The 22040-nt window shown below is 41.5% G+C and overlaps 1 protein-coding gene across 1 annotated transcript in view; it reads right to left on the minus strand.

The window, feature by feature from the left end:
* The window catches only part of adarb2 (adenosine deaminase RNA specific B2 (inactive)), a 206114-nt gene that overhangs the window by 53161 nt on the left and 130913 nt on the right, over positions 1 to 22040 (minus strand). The gene's annotated exons all lie outside the window — the stretch shown is intronic.

The following is a 22040-nucleotide window of genomic DNA, read 5'->3' on the forward strand; positions in this document are numbered from 1 at the left end:
GCCAGCCAGTCTATACGGGTCTTGTTGCCAGCCAGTCTATACGGGTCTTGTTGCCAGCCAATCTATACGGGTCTTGTTGCCAGCCAGTCTATACGGGTCTTGTTGCCAGCCAATCTATACGGGTCTTGTTGCCAGCCAGTCTATACGGGTCTTGTTGACAGCCAGTCTATACGGGTCTTGTTGCCAGCCAGTCTATACGGGTCTTGTTGCCAGCCAGTCTATACGGGTCTTGTTGCCAGCCAGTCTATACGGGTCTTGTTGCCAGCCAATCTATACGGGTCTTGTTGCCAGCCAGTCTATACGGGTATTGTTGCCAGCCAGTCTATACGGGTCTTGTTGCCAGCCAATCTATACGGGTCTTGTTGCCAGCCAGTCTATACGGGTCTTGTTGACAGCCAGTCTATACGGGTCTTGTTGCCAGCCAGTCTATACGGGTCTTGTTGCCAGCCAGTCTATACGGGTCTTGTTGCCAGCCAGTCTATACGGGTCTTGTTGCCAGCCAATCTATACGGGTCTTGTTGCCAGCCAGTCTATACGGGTCTTGTTGCCAGCCAATCTATACAGGTCTTGTTGCCAGCCAGTCTATACGGGTCTTGTTGCCAGCCAGTCTATACGGGTCTTGTTGCCAGCCAGTCTATACGGGTCTTGTTGCCAGCCAGTCTATACGGGTCTTGTTGCCAGCCAGTCTATACGGGTCTTGTTGCCAGCCAGTCTATACGGGTCTTGTCCCCCTGAACCTGGTTAGCAGTCAGCCAAGTTGTCATCAGCTGCATTTAAATAGTAGTGATGCACACAATTCTGGCCGCCGAAAGGCATCCCCCTGAAACAGGACTGGCGAAACACGATGTGATGACGTAAGCAAGAAGCCTGCTGTTAGGAGTGGAGCGTCTGCCATGTATTCCAATATATGCAGGATAAACACGCCATCAGAAGAACCTGCCATGTGGATACATGAAGACGGCTGCTGCCATTTCAGGAGAGGAGCTGCAGCTTGGTGTGAATACCTACCAGTGCTACAATGCTGGCAGCACTCGCTCATGGAGGTTAGCACCACAAGTCCAGTATCTCCAAACGTGTGGTGGAAGCTGGCAGCACTCGCTCATGGAGGTTAGCACCACAAGTCCAGTGTCTCCAAACGTGTGGTGGAGGCTGGCAGCACTCGCTCATGGAGGTTAGCACCACAAGTCCAGTGTCTCCAAACGTGTGGTGGAGGCTGGCAGCACTCGCTCATGGAGGTTAGCACCACAAGTCCAGTGTCTCCAAACGTGTGGTGGAAGCTGGCAGCACTCGCTCATGGAGGTTAGCACCACAAGTCCAGTGTCTCCAAACATGTGGTGGAGGCTGGCACCACTCGCTCATGGAGGTTAGCACCACAAGTCCAGTGTCTCCAAACGTGTAGTGGAAGCTGGCAGCACTCGCTCATGGAGGTTAGCACCACAAGTCCAGTGTCTCCAAACGTGTGGTGGAGGCTGGCTTCACTCGCTCATGGAGGTTAGCTCCACAAGTCCAGTGTCTCCAAATGTGTGGTGGAAGCTGGCACCACTCGCTCATGGAGGTTAGCACCACAATTCTAGTGTCTCCAAATGTGTGGTGGAAGCTGGCACCACTCGCTCATGGAGGTTAGCACCACAAGTCCAGTGTCTCCAAATGTGTGGTGGAGGCTGGCAGCACTCGCTCATGGAGGTTAGCACCACAATTCTAGTGTCTCCAAACGTGTGGTGGAGGCTGGCAGCACTCGCTCATGGAGGTTAGCTCCACAAGTCCAGTGTCTCCAAACGTGTGGTGGAGGCTGGCAGCACTCGCTCATGAAGGTTAGCACCACAAGTCCAGTGTCTCCAAATGTGTGGTGGAAGCTGGCAGCACTCGCTCATGGAGGTTAGCACCACAAGTCCAGTGTCTCCAAACGTGTGGTGGAGGCTGGCAGCACTCGCTCATGGAGGTTAGCACCACAAGTCCAGTGTCTCCAAACGTGTGGTGGAAGCTGGCAGCACTCGCTCATGGAGGTTAGCACCACAAGTCCAGTGTCTCCAAACGTGTGGTGGAAGCTGGCAGCACTCGCTCATGAAGGTTAGCACCACAAGTCCAGTGTCTCCAAACGTGTGGTGGAAGCTGGCAGCACTCGCTCATGGAGGTTAGCACCACAAGTCCAGTGTCTCCAAACGTGTGGTGGAAGCTGGCAGCACTCGCTCATGAAGGTTAGCACCACAAGTCCAGTGTCTCCAAACGTGTAGTGGAAGCTGGCAGCACTCGCTCATGGAGGTTAGCACCACAAGTCCAGTGTCTCCAAATGTGTGGTGGAAGCTGGCAGCACTCGCTCATGGAGGTTAGCACCACAATTCTAGTGTCTCCAAACGTGTGGTGGAGGCTGGCTTCACTCGCTCATGGAGGTTAGCACCACAAGTCCAGTGTCTCCAAATGTGTGGTGGAGGCTGGCAGCACTCGCTCATGGAGGTTAGCACCACAATTCTAGTGTCTCCAAACGTGTGGTGGAGGCTGGCTTCACTCGCTCATGGAGGTTAGCACCACAAGTCCAGTGTCTCCAAACGTGTGGTGGAGGCTGGCACCACTCGCTCATGGAGGTTAGCACCACAAGTCCAGTGTCTCCAAACGTGTGGTGGAGGCTGGCACCACTCGCTCATGGAGGTTAGCACCACAAGTCCAGTGTCTCCAAACGTGTGGTGGAGGCTGGCACCACTCGCTCATGGAGGTTAGCACCACAAGTCCAGTGTCTCCAAACGTGTGGTGGAAGCTGGCACCACTCGCTCATGGAGGTTAGCACCACAAGTCCAGTGTCTCCAAACGTGTGGTGGAGGCTGGCAGCACTCGCTCATGGAGGTTAGCACCACAAGTCCAGTGTCTCCAAACGTGTGGTGGAGGCTGGCAGCACTCGCTCATGGAGGTTAGCACCACAAGTCCAGTGTCTCCAAACGTGTGGTGGAAGCTGGCAGCACTCGCTCATGGAGGTTAGCACCACAAGTCCAGTGTCTCCAAACATGTGGTGGAGGCTGGCACCACTCGCTCATGGAGGTTAGCACCACAAGTCCAGTGTCTCCAAACGTGTAGTGGAAGCTGGCAGCACTCGCTCATGGAGGTTAGCACCACAAGTCCAGTGTCTCCAAACGTGTGGTGGAGGCTGGCTTCACTCGCTCATGGAGGTTAGCTCCACAAGTCCAGTGTCTCCAAATGTGTGGTGGAAGCTGGCACCACTCGCTCATGGAGGTTAGCACCACAATTCTAGTGTCTCCAAATGTGTGGTGGAAGCTGGCACCACTCGCTCATGGAGGTTAGCACCACAAGTCCAGTGTCTCCAAATGTGTGGTGGAGGCTGGCAGCACTCGCTCATGGAGGTTAGCACCACAATTCTAGTGTCTCCAAACGTGTGGTGGAGGCTGGCAGCACTCGCTCATGGAGGTTAGCTCCACAAGTCCAGTGTCTCCAAACGTGTGGTGGAGGCTGGCAGCACTCGCTCATGAAGGTTAGCACCACAAGTCCAGTGTCTCCAAATGTGTGGTGGAAGCTGGCAGCACTCGCTCATGGAGGTTAGCACCACAAGTCCAGTGTCTCCAAACGTGTGGTGGAGGCTGGCAGCACTCGCTCATGGAGGTTAGCACCACAAGTCCAGTGTCTCCAAACGTGTGGTGGAAGCTGGCAGCACTCGCTCATGGAGGTTAGCACCACAAGTCCAGTGTCTCCAAACGTGTGGTGGAAGCTGGCAGCACTCGCTCATGAAGGTTAGCACCACAAGTCCAGTGTCTCCAAACGTGTGGTGGAAGCTGGCAGCACTCGCTCATGGAGGTTAGCACCACAAGTCCAGTGTCTCCAAACGTGTGGTGGAAGCTGGCAGCACTCGCTCATGAAGGTTAGCACCACAAGTCCAGTGTCTCCAAACGTGTAGTGGAAGCTGGCAGCACTCGCTCATGGAGGTTAGCACCACAAGTCCAGTGTCTCCAAATGTGTGGTGGAAGCTGGCAGCACTCGCTCATGGAGGTTAGCACCACAATTCTAGTGTCTCCAAACGTGTGGTGGAGGCTGGCTTCACTCGCTCATGGAGGTTAGCACCACAAGTCCAGTGTCTCCAAATGTGTGGTGGAGGCTGGCAGCACTCGCTCATGGAGGTTAGCACCACAATTCTAGTGTCTCCAAACGTGTGGTGGAGGCTGGCTTCACTCGCTCATGGAGGTTAGCACCACAAGTCCAGTGTCTCCAAACGTGTGGTGGAGGCTGGCACCACTCGCTCATGGAGGTTAGCACCACAAGTCCAGTGTCTCCAAACGTGTGGTGGAGGCTGGCACCACTCGCTCATGGAGGTTAGCACCACAAGTCCAGTGTCTCCAAACGTGTGGTGGAGGCTGGCACCACTCGCTCATGGAGGTTAGCACCACAAGTCCAGTGTCTCCAAACGTGTGGTGGAGGCTGGCTTCACTCGCTCATGGAGGTTAGCACCACAAGTCCAGTGTCTCCAAACGTGTGGTGGAGGCTGGCACCACTCGCTCATGGAGGTTAGCACCACAAGTCCAGTGTCTCCAAACGTGTGGTGGAAGCTGGCACCACTCGCTCATGGAGGTTAGCACCACAAGTCCAGTGTCTCCAAACGTGTGGTGGAGGCTGGCTTCACTCGCTCATGGAGATTAGCACCACAAGTCCAGTGTCTCCAAACGCCAGTACTGTGCAGCCTCCAATAACACCAGAAGATTATGCCTGTTGCTAATAAAGAAAAAGTATTTCAGAATCGCTGATCCGCTTATTTTGCTGTCAATCAGAAAGAGATTTAGTCAATCATCCAATCATTACGTCCACTGCCCATAGACCCTCAGAGACTCTGAGTGATGGGCGGGACAAAGGCGAGCATTTATCCAATGACTGTCTGCTTTTGCTACAGTGAACCAAGTCACTCTGCACCTTTGTGACGTCTTGTTGGAGACGGTTGTCTCTGGCACAATTCACTATTTGACCTATGTATTTGAATTTCATATAGTTGGAATACCAGTTGTAAACAAGTATTAAAAATATTCATAATTGTATGTTTGCTTTATTCTTTGAAGGATGGATATTCATTTGTGCAATTGCAATGCTTAGATTTTAGTGAGGTTAGTACACAGTCGTAGCTACAAATGCGATGGTAATAATCAATGGCACATTTTATTTTGCTGTTTTGGTTTTTCTGCATTAGTTTCCTCTTTATCGGTTTCAGCCAAGAATTGTAATTCCCGTGCGTCCCGAGTAAAGAGCCAACCTTGTCACGTCTCTGCTGTTTGCTTGATCCGACTAAGTTGATTAAAGTTGTCTGGTACAGTTACTTTGTCCCGTGCCCATATGGCCACCCAATCACACCACTAAAGGGGTTCCTTAATCAACTGAACTAAACCACCAGTACAAGTCACCATATGTGAAGACCTAGATGTTTGGTGGTGTGGCGTCCTCTAACAGAAACCAGGACTGATGAAGTTGAGCAGTTTTCTCATGCCATCATCCTCAGAAGCAGATGAGTGAGCGCACTGGTGAAGAGTCTTCAGTGGGGGAGCAGGTGGTCTCTCCCTATCAAGGGCGGCACATTCATCCAGCCAGTTAACCAACAGGCAGGCTGGCTAATAGAGCGTTGCCACAGGCTTATTAGAAGGGGGGACTTGGCTTCTGCTCCGTACAGGAAAGTCCATCAAATGAGGTCGGGATTGATAAAGAAGGGACGATGGGAGGACTCAAAAGTAGCTGAGGAACTAAAGTGCTATGCTTGGTGAATGGAGAGAGGAGAGACTGATATCAAACTTGGTGAATGGAGAGAGGAGAGACTGATATCAAACTTGGTGAATGGAGAGAGGAGAGACTGATATCAAATTTGGTGAATGGAGAGAGGAGAGACTGATATCAAACTTGGTTAATGGAGAGAGGAGAGACTGATATCAAACTTGGTGAATGGAGAGAGGAGAGACTGATATCAAATTTGGTGAATGGAGAGAGGAGAGACTGATATCAAACTTGGTGAATGGAGAGAGGAGAGACTGATATCAAATTTGGTGAATGGAGAGAGGAGAGACTGATATCAAACTTGGTGAATGGAGAGAGGAGAGACTGATATCAAACTTGGTGAATGGAGAGAGGAGAGACTGATATCAAATTTGGTGAATGGAGAGAGGAGAGACTGATATCAAACTTGGTGAATGGAGAGAGGAGAGACTGATATCAAACCCGCCTGCTGCCGGCTCCAAATGTTGCAACATCCTTGGTTTGGTTTGGAGAGGACCCAACAGACTTATTGGCCTCAACTCACCACTTAGTGACAACATTTGGATGCATGAGGATCAACACACACACACACACACACACACACACACACACACACACACACACACACACACACACACACACACACACACACACACACACACACACACACACACACACACACACACACACACACACACACACAAACAAACAAACACACACACACACACAGTTTTCTCTATCAACCAACCACCTTTTCTTTTCAGAACACATTTGCCACTTTTAGTTAGATAACATTTCTATGTTGTGACATTTCCACTTGGTCCACAGAAATGTGACCTTTCTTCAGTCTGGATGACGTACTGACAGTTGAAAGTGTACTTTTATACACCAACATGTAGCAACAAGGCATGTAGCCAGAAACATTATTACAGTTATTTTACAGTCGCTAGGACACCTTTGCCAATACTTAGGTCACTTTTTCAAAAGTCTTCACCCAGTTCTCCAAAGCAACTTTCAGCTGGTCACATCACTTCATTTCACTTTCCAAATGCACTAAAAGTAGCAAATGACTTCATCCGCGTCTCAGATCAACTCATTCTTCCAGAACACTAACAAAGGTTGACAGACAACAAACACACTTTTTCACCCACCAAACAATGAGCTAAAAAACAGTAACAACAGGTAGCATTTGACAATGTTTTCTTGTGTGAAACAAGGACATTTCTGTTTATAATTCACAGCAAAAGAGATGTTACTGGAATGAATCAGACATGAATATATTTGATGTCTTTTCTCTTTTGTTTGCACTGAGTACTTCCAAAATACAAGAATGTGTGTACACGCCATCCACTGATCCAGATACAACAGTAATGCTAATCTACTCAGTCACATCACATCTTATGTCATCGAGGGCAATACACCTGGGAGAGAATCTTCTGATCCATCCCTGGCAATCTTCTGCTGACATGTCCAGCATCCAGCATTCACTGCGTCCAGGAGGGACATTTCATCATGTGGATGGTGGTCATAAACCTTCCACCTCCATGAGGAAAATCATTCCTCTATGGGGTTGAGGAATGGAGAGTAGAAAAGTGACAGCATTCTGGGACGGGCTGTAAACCACTGGGTGAGTGTGGTGAAATGCCACATTGTCCCATACAAGTAGAAATGTCTTCTCTCTCCATCCCTTTCCTCACCGAGCACAAGCCTTCCATGGAGATCATGCAGGAACGCAAGGAGACGTTCAGTGTTGTATTAGTGGTTTGTGTAACAGCAGTGCATCAGTGGACTTTGTAATGTTGGCACATCCACTGTGGTTCTTTTCCCAACCACATTCCTTCCTCCTCGCCATCTTTTGGCCAAGTTGAAACCCGCCTCATCCACTAAGATGAAAATGTGGGGTGTTTGCCTGGCTTCAATCTCCATGACTCTCCACAAGGCAACATAAGCTGTTACAGTAGTAAACATGAACTAAAAAGTGTGTGTTTGGTTTTGTTGAAAAACAGTTCTGTGATCTTACCTGGACATATTGCTTCCTGAGATGCTTGACAGGTCCAGAGTTCCTCTCTAACGGCACAGTGTACAACTCTTTCATCCTTACCTGATGGACTCTAGAAATAGATGTTATGCTTCCACAAGTAACGTTGTCTGGCAAGACTCTCAGTGAGTTGTTTCTGATGAGCAGTTTCAGTGAACATCCTTCCTCTCCACCTGTGTGAGGTAACCCTTGAGTCCTAAGCAGATATGCAAAAGCAAGTCTATTTACTTCTGGAATGTGCAAATGTCCTTGCAGAATACAAGTTAGCTGTTGAGAAGTGGAACAATGGATGCCAGTGTTGAGTGTTGCACTCTCTGAGAAGCCTCTCTCATTGAGAGACCACCATTTACTACATGATCAATTACATCATCTCATCTGACACGACAGCTCTTCATCTTCCTCTTCCTCTTCTACCACCACGTTTACGTATTCCTCTCCTCTTCCTCCTCTTCCAGCCACTGGTCTTTTTCTGTCTGGCTCCATGTTTACATCACAATGCAAAACTACTCAGCACTTGTAATGAAATGGAAGGAGTAATACCTGTGTAGATCTTCATGTACTATGTAACACCTGTGTAGATGTTCATCTACTATGTAACACCTGTGTAGATGTTCATCTACTATGTAACACCTGTGTAGATGTTCATCTACTATGTAACACCTGTGTAGATGTTCATCTACTATGTAACACCTGTGTAGATGTTCATCTACTATGTAACACCTGTGTAGATGTTCATCTACTATGTAACACCTGTGTAGATGTTCATGTACTATGTAACACCTGTGTAGATGTTCATCTACTATGTAACACCTGTGTAGATGTTCATCTACTATGTAACACCTGTGAAGATGTTCATCTACTATGTAACACCTGTGTAGATGTTCATCTACTATGTAACACCTGTGTAGATGTTCATCTACTATGTAACACCTGTGTAGATGTTCATCTACTATGTAACACCTGTGTAGATGTTCATCTACTATGAGAATCAGCTGTTGTCCATTTGTTTTTATAGCATCTAATTTTACCAATTAAAATATATTTCATTCCAATATTACTGTATAATTGTAGCAAATTGCTGTCTTATTGAAGTTTGTATGATGTTATTGTTTTAAACTGAAGTTAAAGAGTTTAGAAAAGAGTATGTAAGCATGTAAGTACACAGAGTATGTAAGCATGTAAGTACACAGAGTATGTAAGTACACAGAGTATGTAAGCATGTAAGTACACAGAGTATGTAAGCATGTAAGTACACAGAGTATGTAAGCATGTAAGTACACAGAGTATGTAAACATGTAAGTACACAGAGTATGTAAGCATGTAAGTACACAGAGTATGTAAGCATGTAAGTACACAGAGTATGTAAGCATGTAAGTACACAGAGTATGTAAACATGTAAGTACACAGAGTATGTAAGCATGTAAGTACACAGAGTATGTAAGCATGTAAGTACACAGAGTATGTTAGCATGTAAGTACACAGAGTATGTTAGCATGTAAGTACACAGAGTATGTAAGCATGTAAGTACACAGAGTATGTAAACGCGTAAGTACACAGAGTATGTAAGCATGTACGTACACAGAGTATGTAAACATGTAAGTACACAGAGTATGTAAGCATGTAAGTACACAGAGTATGTTAGCATGTAAGTACACAGAGTATGTAAACATGTAAGTACACAGAGTTTGTAAGCATGTAAGTACACCGAGTATGTAAACATGTAAGTACACAGAGTATGTAAGCATGTAAGTATACAGAGTATGTTAGCATGTAAGTACACAGAGTATGTAAGTACACAGAGTATGTAAACATGTAAAAACACAGAGTATGTAAGCATGTAAGTACACAGAGTATGTAAGCATGTAAGTACACAGAGTATGTTAGCATGTAAGTACACAGAGTATGTAAGTACACAGAGTATGTAAACATGTAAGCACACAGAGTATGTAAGCATGTAAGTACACAGAGTATGTAAGCATGTAAGTACACAGAGTATGTTAGCATGTAAGTACACAGAGTATGTTAGCATGTAAGTACACAGAGTATGTAAGCATGCAAGTACACAGAGTATGTAAACATGTTAAACATATGTTATTATGAATGTTACTACATGACATATATACTTACATCATGTATATATTACATGTTATTATGAATGTTACTACATGACATATATACTTACATCATGTATATATTACATGTTATTATGAATGTTACTACATGACATATATACTTACATCATGTATATATTACATGTTATTATGAATGTTACTACATGACATATATACTTACATCATGTGTATATTACATGTTATTATGAATGTTACTACATGACATATATACTTACATCATGTGTATATTACATGTTATTATGAATGTTACTACATGACATATGTACTTACATCATGTATATATTACATGTTATTATGAATGTTACTACATGACATATATACGTACATCATGTATAAATTACATGTTATTATGAATGTTACTACATGACATATATACTTACATCATGTATATATTACATGTTATTATGAATGTTAATACATGACATATGTACTTACATCATGTATATATTACATGTTATTATGAATGTTACTACATGACATATATACTTACATCATGTATATATTACATGTTATTATGAATGTTACTACATGACATATATACTTACATCATGTATATATTACTTGTTATTATGAATGTTACTACATGACATATATACTTACATCATGTATATATTACATGTTGTTATGAATGTTACTACATGACATATATACTTACATCATGTATATATTACTTGTTATTATGAATGTTACTACATGACATATATACTTACATCATGTATATATTACATGTTGTTATGAATGTTACTACATGACATATATACTTACATCATGTATATATTACATGTTGTTATGAATGTTACTACATGACATATATACTTACATCATGTATATATTACATGTTGGTATGAATGTTACTACATGACATATATACTTACATCATGTATATATTACATGTTGTTATGAATGTTACTACATGACATATATACTTACATCATGTATATATTACATGTTATAATGAATGTTACTACATGACATATATACTTATATCATGTGTATATTACATGTCATTATGAATGTTACTACATGACATATATACTTACATCATGTGTATATTACATGTTATTATGAATGTTACTACATGACATACATACTTACATCATGTATATATTACATGTTATTATGAATGTTACTACATGACATATGTACTTACATCATGTATATATTACATGTTATTATGAATGTTACTACATGACATATGTACTTACATAATGTATATATTACATGGTATTATGAATGTTACTACATGACATATATACTTACATCATGTATATATTACATGTTATTATGAATGTTACTACATGACATATATACTTACATCATGTATATATTACATGTTATTATGAATGTTACTACATGACATATATACTTACATCATGTATATATTACTTGTTATTATGAATGTTACTACATGACATATATACTTACATCATGTATATATTACATGTTATAATGAATGTTACTACATGACATATATACTTACATCATGTATATATTACATGGTATAATGAATGTTACTACATGACATATATACTTACATCATGTATATATTACATGTTATTACGAATGTTACTACATGACATATATACTTACATCATGTGTATATTACATGTTATTATGAATGTTACTACATGACATATACACTTACATCATGTATATATTACATGTTATTATGAATGTTACTACATGACATATGTACTTACATCATGTATATATTACATGTTATTATGAATGTTACTACATGACATATGTACTTACATCATGTATATATTACATGTTATTATGAATGTTACTACATGACATATATACTTACATCATGTATAAATTACATGTTATTATGAATGTTACTACATGACATATATACTTACATCATGTATATATTACATGTTATTATGAATGTTACTACATGACATGTATACTTACATCATGTATAAATTACATGTTATTATGAATGTTACTACATGACATATATACTTACATCATGTATATATTACATGTTATTATGAATGTTACTACATGACATGTATACTTACATCATGTATATATTACATGTTATTATGAATGTTACTACATGACATATTTACTTGCATCATGTATATATTACATGTTTTTATGAATGTTACTACATGACATATATACTTACATCATGTATATATTACATGTTATTATGAATGTTACTACATGACATATGTACTTACATCATGTATATATTACATGTTATTATGAATGTTACTACATGACATATATACTTACATCATGTATATATTACATGTTTTTATGAATGTTACTACATGACATATATACTTACATCATGCATATATTACATGTTATTATGAATGTTACTACATGACATATATACTTACATCATGCATATATTACATGGTATAATGAATGTTACTACATGACATATATACTTACATCATGTATATATTACATGTTATTATGAATGTTACTACATGACATATATACTTACATCATGTATATATTACTTGTTATGATGAATGTTACTACATGACATATATACTTACATCATGTATATATTACATGTTATAATGAATGTTACTACATGACATATATACTTACATCATGTATATATTACATGTTATTATGAATGTTACTACATGACATATATACTTACATCATGTATATATTACATGTTATTATGAATGTTACTACATGGCATATATACTTACATCATGTATATATTACATGTTATTATGAATGTTACTACATGACATATATACTTACATCATGTATAAATTACATGTTATTATGAATGTTACTACATGACATATATACTTACATCATGTATATATTACATGTTATTATGAATGTTACTACATGACATGTATACTTACATCATGTATATATTACATGTTATTATGAATGTTACTACATGACATATTTACTTGCATCATGTATATATTACATGTTTTTATGAATGTTACTACATGACATATATACTTACATCATGTATATATTACATGTTATTATGAATGTTACTACATGACATATGTACTTACATCATGTATATATTACATGTTATTATGAATGTTACTACATGACATATGTACTTACATCATGTATATATTACATGTTTTTATGAATGTTACTACATGACATATATACTTACATCATGCATATATTACATGTTATTATGAATGTTACTACATGACATATATACTTACATCATGCATATATTACATGGTATAATGAATGTTACTACATGACATATATACTTACATCATGTATATATTACATGTTATTATGAATGTTACTACATGACATATATACTTACATCATGTATATATGACATGTTATTATGAATGTTACTACATGACATATATACTTACATCATGTATATATTACATGTTATTATGAATGTTACTACATGACATATGTACTTACATCATGTATATATTACATGTTATTATGAATGTTACTACATGACATATATACTTACATCATGTATATATTACATGTTATTATGAATGTTACTACATGACATATATACTTGCATCATGTGTATATTACATGTTATTATGAATGTTACTACATGACATATATACTTACATCATGTATATATTACATGTTATTATGAATGTTACTACATGACATATATACTTACATCATGTATATATTACATGTTATTATGAATGTTACTACATGACATATATACTTACATCATGTATATATTACATGTTATTATGAATGTTACTACATGACATATATACTTACATCATGTATATATTACATGTTATAATGAATGTTACTACATGACATATATACTTACATCATGTATATATTACATGTTATTATGAATGTTACTACATGACATATATACTTACATCATGTATATATTACATGTTATTATGAATGTTACTACATGACATATATACTTACATCATGTATATATTACATGTTATTATGAATGTTACTACATGACATATATACTTACATCATGTATATATTACATGTTATTATGAATGTTACTACATGAGGGCAAAGGTAACAAATCAAACGTGTTCAGGGTCTGCAAAGCTAAAAATGCTTCATTTAGTTGACTTCCTGAATTGACGGGTCATGTTGTTAAAAGTCACAAATGTTTGTTAGCATCCCAGGAACTGACGATGCTAGTTATTTTCTCAAAGAGTTCAATAAGCATCCTCTCATCTTTATCAAAGGTTTTTTCCAACTGACATTTATTCGATTACAACTGTGTCGCACGCGTTCAACAAAGGATTCAATTGGCAGAACTCCTCTGGGAACAGGTTTTTATAATCCATCCATAATGAGAGGAAGTTGAGGAAATGCGAAGTGCTAAGCGGGAATAAGTCATTGGACATGCTGAACTAGGCCGGGAGGGCCCGGGTGCTCAAAGAGGCGCATAATGCTGTTGGATGGCTGCTAAATGAAAGTGACGTGACAGCGCTAACGAGACAGCTTCACATTCCCGCCAGGGGACACGTAGAAGTGACTTAATGAGAGCCATATTCTACACGGCCACTTATGTAGCGTGGAGGGATGAGACCACCAGCTATACGTCTGAGCTACACACCACCGCCGCACGCAAGGACTTTGTAAGAGCAGACATACTCGCCCTCAGATCCTTGCTGGAACACAGCAGCAGTTACTGGAAGTGTTTGATGGTTTATTACACTTTGTGGTAGGGCCTATGGTCTTATGACTCACCTAAATGCACCACAGTAGTAGCTCACTGAACTGCTCTCAAGTCTGCCTTGAAAGCATCATTGTAACACATCCACCCCAATTACCCTCTGTAGCCCTGGGCTGACACCCTGTACTTGACACCTGCCTCTGCAGACAGGAACAGAGCTGGAGGAGTAGGAGCAACATGATGGAAAGGACTCGACACAAGCAGAATGATCCACACCACATCCCACATCTTGCTGTCAGCAGCCCACCTTGGTGGTCCCAAAGAAGGAAGACACTGAAAGCAAGAAACTGTCATTTGGAAAAACAAATATGACAGGATGGAATTACTGTCCTGCTATCTGGGCATTCATTTGCAAATGCCTTCAAGTGCAGGTACATAAGTCCTCAACCAGTTGTACTTCATCTCAGGCTTCAGGAGCAACCCTCCAGTAAAGTGGGAGCTCACCGTAAAAGTCCTCTTTCACTCAAAAGAGGTAAAACAATTAAAACCAGCAACAGTTTTAGCTCTTTTAGATCTGCGAGATGTCGACAGGGCGAGAATCAGCTGAAACTGAGCAAGCAGAACACTTCAAGATTGAAACCTTAAAGGGCTCCTCTGATGCTGACAACATGTTCACAGAATTCCTACTTGTGCACCTAAAAAGGAGTTCTAGAGGTAAAATCCTCTCTAAAACAGACATAGTCCTGATTTAGGCTTGCTTTCTAACAAGTTTCAGTGGTCCACATTTTGGAACGCCCACTTTTAGCTCCAAAAATGTAAGCGGGCCTGCAACGGACCCACACAAGACCATAGGCAAGTTCTTCTTGCGTAGTAAGTGTTTTGGTTGCATCTTCATCCTGAATCCTATTTTGGAGCAGAATTGAAAGGAATTGGCAAACAATCCTGCTGGATGCTGTGGGTTGCAGGTTTGAGCAATACAACTAAAGAATGGCTCAGCCTGCGTTTCCAAGAAAGTTTAGACCTCTGCAGTCAAATCTACTTGTGAGTAATGGAACGGACCAAGTGGGAGGAGTGTACTTTGCAGCCATCATCTTCATGGTTGATCTTCAATTGTGATTCCGAAGAAGGGTTTTGGTTGGAATTGGATGGAAAAAGGTCAAAAGATTCAAGCCAAGTGTGATCCCGAAAACCAGGAGCACACTCAAGGGTATAAAGACCGAGTCAAAACCTGCTGCAAAAGTGCAGACCCGGTACTCAAAAATGAGAGTAAAAGAAAGTACAGTATGTTGCTAGTATTCTATTCTGCATCCTCTTCTACTGATGTTTTTCTAAAGACGCTTGCAGAAATACTGAAAGAACAGAGGGAAACACAGGCTATGGTGTCTATTTATTTCTTGCTCATGATGTTGACTTGATCAGTTTTGAAGTAATCATGGACCAGAGCAAGAAAACAAGTGGTGAAAGAGAATAGTTTTACTTGCCTTTCATCCACATGGAAATGGGCTCCAGTTCTGTAGGTGACGTCACACCCACAGGGGGCGACATATGGAGTTGTTCCAAGTACAGTTAGTGGTCTACCCATTGCTCCAAATATAATTGATCTTTTGGGAAATGACTGCCGGATTCTTTCTTAGGAGCAAGAAATACACGAAGACAACTTGTTGGTGAAATGTCAGACATCTGGACGCTACGTGTCCTGACATGATAACTGCGCTTGACAAATACAGACTTGAAACAACAACTGGATGACATGAAAGAATTTCAGACAATGAAACAATGGAGTCCCACAGTTAGGAGAAGACTAAATGTAGCAGATGTTCAGTCCTGGTTGCATTGTTGCACTCGCTTATCTCCTGCTTGTCCATCATTGTTGGGAATCTTTGGCTCAGTTTGTGCTGAAAACAAAAATGACTGAAAGATTATTTGCTTGTCAGCAGCAAACACATGATGAACAAATAACATTTTCTTAGGTAAACAGGTAAAAAAAAATCATTGCATACCGTATATTAGGGGTGCCCATTAGGTGGATCGCAAGCTAGCGGTCGATGGTGGAGGGTGTGTCAGTCGATGGCGGAGGGTGTGTCAGTCAATGGTAGAGGGTGTGTTAGTCGATGGTGGAGGGTGTGTCAGTCGATGGTGGAGAGTGTGTCAGTCAATGGTGGAGGGTGTGTCAGTCAATGATGGAGGGTGTGTCAGTCAATGGCGGAGAGTGTGTCAGTCCATGGTGGAGGGTGTGTCAGTCAATGGCGGAGAGTGTGTCAGTCAACGGTGGAGAGTGTGTCAGTCAATGGTGGAGGGTGTGTCAGTCCATGGTGGAGGGTATGTCAGTCAACGGTGGAGAGTGTGTCAGTCAATGGTGGAGGGTGTGTCAGTCCATGGTGGAGGGTGTGTCAGTCCATGGTGGAGAGTGTGTCAGTAAATGGTGGGGAGTGTGTCAGTCAATGGTGGAGGGTGTGTCAGTCCATGGTGGAGAGTGTGTCAGTCCATGGTGGAGGGTGTGTCAGTCCATGGTGGAGAGTGTGTCAGTAAATGGTGGGGAGTGTGTCAGTCAATGGTGGAGGGTGTGTCAGTCCATGGTGGAGGGTGTGTCAGTCCATGGTGGAGGGTGTGTCAGTCAGTCCATGGTGGAGAGTGTGTCAGTCCATGGTGGAGGGTGTGTCAGTCCATGGTGGAGGGTATGTCAGTCCATGGTGGAGAGTGTGTCAGTCAGTCCATGGTGGAGGGTGTGTCAGTCCATGGTGGAGGGTATGTCAGTCCATGGTGGAGGGTATGTCAGTCCATGGTGGAGTGTGTGTCAGTCCATGGTGGAGAGTGTGTCAGTCAGTCCATGGTGGAGTGTGTGTCAGTCCATGGTGGAGAGTGTGTCAGTCAGTCCATGGTGGAGGGTGTGTCAGTCCGTCGCCAGCGGGGCATTAAAAAAATAGCGCTAAAAATGATGTATCATCAATCTTCACCAAGACATGCCTTTGGTCACTTGATTGACATTGACAACACCCGAGGGTCATGTGAGATGACGCTGGCGGCTGCCAGATCATTATTAAGACAAAATGACCAACAGGAAAGCGAGAAACACTTTTTATTTCAACCGTACCTCCCGTCAATTCTCTAAAGACCGACCGCACAGTTCCTGTCTTCACATTAAAAGCCCTGCTTCACCCTGCCTGCGCTAACAAAATAAGAGTCTCTGAAAGCTAGCACACACAAGCTAGCAAGCTAGGGAGTTAGTATTTCTTGTAAAGTGCATAAAAAGGAGTATGGAAGCTTTCATGTGGTATTGGACAGAAAGGAGGACTTTTTTTCTCCTCCATTGTAAAATGTGGACGTTATCATCACTAACTGTCTGATCCCAATCAATGCAAGTCATCACAATCACACCAACTTATATTCTTGTCTTCATTAAACACCTTTCACTTGTTAACCTCTCTTTCATAAATAAATGAGTATAAATGATGTATAGGAATGAGGTAGATCTCTTCCACTTGATCCATTGAAAAGTAGCTGGCCTGCAGAAAAGGTGTGTCTTGCAGGATATCTGCTTGGAAACAACTACTCACTGCCTTACAGGATATCTGCATGGAAACAACTACTCACTGCCTTACAGGATATCTGCATGAAAACAACTATTCACTGCCTTACAGGATATCTGCATGGAAACAACTACTCACTGCCTTACAGGATATCTGCATGGAAACAACTACTCACTGCCTTACAGGATATCTGCATGGAAACAACTACTCACTGCCTTACAGGATATCTGCATGGAGACAACTACTCACTGCCTTACAGGATATCTGCATGGAAACAACTACTCACTGCCTTACAGGATATCTGCATGGAAACAACTACTCACTGCCTTACAGGATATCTGCATGGAAACAACTACTCACTGCCTTACAGGATATCTGCATGGAAACAACTACTCACTGCCTTACAGGATATCTGCATGGAAACAACTACTCACTGCCTTACAGGATATCTGCTTGGAAACAACTACTCACTGCCTTACAGGATATCTGCATGAAAACAACTACTCACTGCCTTACAGGATATCTGCATGGAGACAACTACTCACTGCCTTACAGGATATCTGCATGGAAACAACTACTCACTGCCTTACAGGATATCTGCATGGAAACAACTACTCACTGCCTTACAGGATATCTGCATGGAAACAACTACTCACTGCCTTACAGGATATCTGCATGGAGACAACTACTCACTGCCTTACAGGATATCTGCATGGAAACAACTACTCACTGCCTTACAGGATATCTGCATGGAAACAACTACTCACTGCCTTACAGGATATCTGCATGGAGACAACTACTCACTGCCTTACAGGATATCTGCATGGAAACAACTACTCACTGCCTTACAGGATATCTGCATGGAAACAACTACTCACTGCCTTACAGGATATCTGCATGGAGACAACTACTCACTGCCTTACAGGATATCTGCATGGAAACAACTACTCACTGCCTTACAGTATATCTGCATGGAAACAACTACTCACTGCCTTACAGGATATCTGCATGGAGACAACTACTCACTGCCTTACAGGATATCTGCATGGAAACAACTACTCACTGCCTTACAGGATATCTGCATGGAGACAACTTACTCACTGCCTTACAGGATATCTGCATGGAAACAACTACTCACTGCCTTACAGGATATCTGCATGGAAACAACTACTCACTGCCTTACAGGATATCTGCATGGAGACAACTACTCACTGCCTTACAGGATATCTGCATGGAAACAACTACTCACTGCCTTACAGGATATCTGCATGGAAACAACTACTCACTGCCTTACAGGATATCTGCATGGAGACAACTACTCACTGCCTTACAGGATATCTGCATGGAAACAACTACTCACTGCCTTACAGTATATCTGCATGGAAACAACTACTCACTGCCTTACAGGATATCTGCATGGAGACAACTACTCACTGCCTTACAGGATATCTGCATGGAAACAACTACTCACTGCCTTACAGGATATCTGCATGGAGACAACTACTCACTGCCTTACAGGATATCTGCATGGAAACAACTACTCACTGCCTTACAGGATATCTGCATGGAAACAACTACTCACTGCCTTACAGGATATCTGCATGGAGACAACTACTCACTGCCTTACAGGATATCTGCATGGAAACAACTACTCACTGCCTTACAGGATATCTGCATGGAAACAACTACTCACTGCCTTACAGGATATCTGCATTGAAACAACTACTCACTGCCTTACAGTATATCTGCATGGAAACAACTACTCACTGTCTTTGTTCTTTTTTACCTTTGAATTTCAAGGTGTATAAATAAGGCCAATTAGCATTTGAGTTGAAAAGCATCTGCTTGCACGCCACAGTAAACATTACACAAGCAGGTGTTGCTTGCCGCTGAAGGCCTCGCCAGGCATAAATAGTCATATGGAATGTAGCTGATGTATGCGTCACAGCCTGGACTTGTCACAGCTCTTCAACGCCAAGGCTTTAACTACCTGTGCCAAGAGGAAGGCTGAGGAAAGTGCGGAGACTTAAAAAAAACCGTGACTGTTATTCAGCTCGCGAGTGCAAGCGTGGATTTTCTACTTGCTCTCTGACCAAATCCCACCATTTCAAGAGATTAACCTCGGCATGCGATAAATGTTCTATTTCGTCTTCTCCTTCAATTTCCTTGAAGCAAGAAAGTCCAGAAGCCACCATGGCATGTAAGATAAAAATGATCACCTAATTCACTCAAGCACAAAATAGCATTTTGGAAAGAAAAGTGGCCATCCCACTGCCTCCTATTCACAATTCTCCTCAATTAGCATTAAACAAAGTACTTATTCAAACAGACTCGGACTTTCTTCCTTTTCTCATATCCTGTGGGATTAATGGCATTGTTCCGTGCTTTCCACAACCCACAATGCACCTGGCATGCGGCGGCTAGCGCTGTTGATTGCTGAAGGTGCCCTCTGCAGATTGCTGCTCGCCGCTAAGCTACTTAAAATGAGCTGCTAAAATGTTGCAATGATTGCCTTCCTCCCCGTCTCGGAAAATGGGGATTTTATAAATGTCAAAATGTGACTTTGTGAAATGCAATATTTAGTCTACAGATGTTTCAATATGAGCTAACATTTATGCTATCTGAGATAATAAAAGAGAGGACAGGTTCTTTTAGTTTCCGTCAAACATCATTTGGAGTCACCATGGGAAGACTATCAAAACAAAAGTCGGCATACTCGATATGGAAAGCAGGTATTGATAGTTGAAGTGTCCATCTTTATTTGGTACCACAGCGTTCACACTTGACTGAACAAAGTTACTTTAATGTTCGTCCTAAAGTGAACAAAGCCTAATTTTCACCTTCAGTCATTGTTGCTTCTAGCACCAAACTAGCACATTTCTGAGTGAATGTTTGACACTTGTTTAAATGTTCAATGACTACTACTGGCACTGGGCGTTCACACTTCATCTCACGGCTCACTGTGGATGTTCATGTCCTACCAGACATTGCATCTGCCAAAAGTGGTCCTTAATTGTGTGTCCTCACCATCTTTTGTCTTGGTTTTTCTGTCGCTCTCTGTCTGACTTATTGCAAAACATTTTTTTACCTGTAACCAATGAGACATACCAACTGGTGGTGATAGAAATATAACTGCAAGCACAAATAAGATGTTTGCATTAAATGTGCAATTGCTTTGAACATCTGGTTTCTTTGGCCACAAAACCTCATAGACAATGGGATTACAGTAAACCTCGATTTACAAACTGAATTGGTTACTAAACAGTGTTCATAAATAGGAAAGTTGTGTAAAAATGTATATATATGTTTATACGTATATATACTGTGGTGGAATGTCTGAATCTTAAACAGCAACAAAAGTGAATTTAGTACAAAAGTTGTATTTACTCATAATCAAATGGTACAAGGTTGGATTGAATTGCCATGTAAACAGACAATGTCTCCGGAGACGTTGGATGAAGCGAGAATCATGCGAAGACTTGGTTATTTATGTGTTTCCCTCGTGTGTCAAGGTCCCGTTGTTTTGGACCTGTTTGTTCTGCAACATCCTTGAATCCCTTAGCCATAACAAACAGTGAAAACATCTTGTACAATGTCAGGACAACCATACGCTGAACTTTTACACACATATGCTCTTCAAATGGTATAAAATAGAAAACGGTGAAAAGGTCAGAAATTCCACTACATACCCCCTTCCAGAGTTTTAGAACCCTGGACCATACGAATTTCTGACCTAGGCCACTCCCTTAAAAAACTCTTCTACAGATAGAGGCGAAAACCCAATGTTGTTATTGCGGGTCTAAAATTCCTCTATGACCCTCACTGAGCGATCGCTGTTATCAGCCTGCAGCAAAACCATATCACAGAACACAATTAGTGGCCTCACCTCTGATTGGTAAAATGGAATAACAGAATACCTTGATCATGCACATCATTGAACATAATTAGATGAATATAGATATATATATGTATAGGTGCTTATACAGATATATTACACATTAATGATC

This window comes from Entelurus aequoreus, linkage group LG15, assembly GCF_033978785.1.
Source record: "Entelurus aequoreus isolate RoL-2023_Sb linkage group LG15, RoL_Eaeq_v1.1, whole genome shotgun sequence".
Taxonomy (NCBI): domain Eukaryota; kingdom Metazoa; phylum Chordata; class Actinopteri; order Syngnathiformes; family Syngnathidae; genus Entelurus; species Entelurus aequoreus.